This window comes from Bos grunniens, chromosome 26, assembly GCF_055505025.1.
Source record: "Bos grunniens cultivar Pamir isolate PY7600 chromosome 26, Bosgru_T2T1.0, whole genome shotgun sequence".
Classification (NCBI taxonomy): domain Eukaryota; kingdom Metazoa; phylum Chordata; class Mammalia; order Artiodactyla; family Bovidae; genus Bos; species Bos grunniens.
Genome location: NC_141190.1, coordinates 37,013,274 through 37,015,453, shown reverse-complemented (window position 1 = coordinate 37,015,453; position 2,180 = coordinate 37,013,274).

Sequence of the window (2,180 nt, the reverse complement as noted above, 5' to 3'; positions counted from 1 at the left end):
GTTTAGTAATTTTTAATAATCCACAAAATGATTTCTTTTGAGGAATTTTATGCTACATTTCTTCCTGCTTTCCCCATTCCTGTGTATACTGTCTGCTGGCATGTGTCTTAAAGGTATTTAGAAATACAAAATTCTGTTACATTTGTAATTCCATCTCTCATCACACACCCTTTCCAGGGTAAAGAGTCAGTCATCTGGTGAAAGTGTTAGCTGGACCAGGCAACATTTAGTCACTGGTATTCTGAAAGGGTTCTTACTTTTTCTGAGCTGCTTATTCCTTCACCATGATCACAAAGTATTTAAAATTACTTTGATAAAATTATTTCTAGTACCTGTTTGTAGCTGAGCCAGTCTCATATAAACTCACCTCCATTGGTTTTGGCAGTTGACCATTCCTGTGGGAATTCCTGTGGCGTTAACAGGGCTAAAACCATGCAACCTTGATTGGCCTGAGTGAAAACAATGGACGTTGCGGCTCTGACTCTGTGTTAGTAGCTTCAGTCGTGTCTGACTCTTTGCAACCCCTGTGGACTGTAGCCTGCCAGGCTCCTCTGTCCATGAGATCTCCCAGGCAAGAATAATGAAGTGGGTTGCCATTTCCTTCTCCAGAGGATCTTCCCAACCCAGAGATCAAACCTGGGTCTTCCACATTACAGGCAGATTCTACTACTCACCAGTTATTCCTCCTTCCTTACCTTTTTTGTTAACAGTAAAATGTCTATTAGAAATAGAGTAGGGCAGGTAAAGATTACTGTTAATTATCCTTCCACGCCATTTTTAGGATATTTGTCAGGTAAATGATAGTCTGTTTCACAGAATGTTAAAAACAAGGCTTGGATGATTTTTATAAATGCACACCATACATGTTTAGGGGCTTCCCTGGTGGCTGGATGGTAAAAAATCTGCCTGCAATGCATGAGACACAGGTTTGATCCCTGGGTTGGGAAGATCTCCTGGAGAAGAGAATGGCTACCCACTCCAATACATATTTAATCATTTTCATCACGGAATGGCTTCAGCTTATGTGGCAATAAGTTGTGGAGAATGGATAAGCATCTCTCATCATCATTGACCTTATATGATCATCAAGCAGCCCTTACTTAAGGACTGGATTTGAAGTTTCCTCCAAGCACTCACATTCCCCAGTCCCCCTGCCATTTCTAATAAAGGGTATGATGAGTTTCTTTCATCTCATATGTCATATCTTCAGTTCAGTCATTCAGTCGGGTCCGACTCTTTGCGACCCCATAAACTGCAGCACACCAGGCCTCCCTGGCTTATCACCAACTCCCGGAGTTCACCCAAACTCATGTCCATTGGGTCCGTGATACGGTTTATATCTATTACATGTCCTGTAACGTGTGTAGAGAGAGAAAATATATAAATAGAAACAGTGCTTATCACTCTCAGAAACTTTAAGTGCAATATCCATTTGGTGACCCCAGGCCTCAAGTAAGGTTAAGGAGGATAGGCAGTGCTCAGCACTGAAGTTAGTGTTGACTTGGTTGAGGTAATAAGTCACCTCTTTGGTTAATTTTTAATTATTCACTTACTAAGTTGTACATTTTTGTTGTGGCTTCATTCGGTTATAATTTGTATCACAGTTTCAGAGCATACTCTCACGTGACCTCCCATATTTCATGTGTGAGTGTGTATGTGTGTGTGGGTACATTGTTTATTGCTAAGAATCAGGAAAGGCAACCACAGTCACGCAGTGTGACACAGCTCTTAACTTCAGAGTGATACCAACCAAGCCTCCTGCCTTGGGCTCTGAACGAACGTGCCACGGAGCCTACTTTAAGTCACTGCTTTGAGAGTAAGGCCTTGGCTCTGCCACAAGATCATTACATCTCCCTGTTAGTACTCTCTTCAACGGAGAGGTCCTCGGCGTGCTTAGAAAAACTTAGAGAATACACCAGAAATCTAAACTTAGCCAACTTTCTCACAGGTCAGTACGTAGAAATTTATGTAATTTGGGGAAAAAACATGGTAACTGAACAGAGAATTTAAATCATATAAAGCCACTGGATATTATTATATTTACAGGTCAGTGTTTGAATATGGGTTGGTTTTGACTCTCCTCAATCACCCCAATACCAGCTTTCAAAAAAGACAATCTATATGTTGCATCATTTTTAATCACCTACTAGATGCTATAATAAAAATAATTATGCATTTAA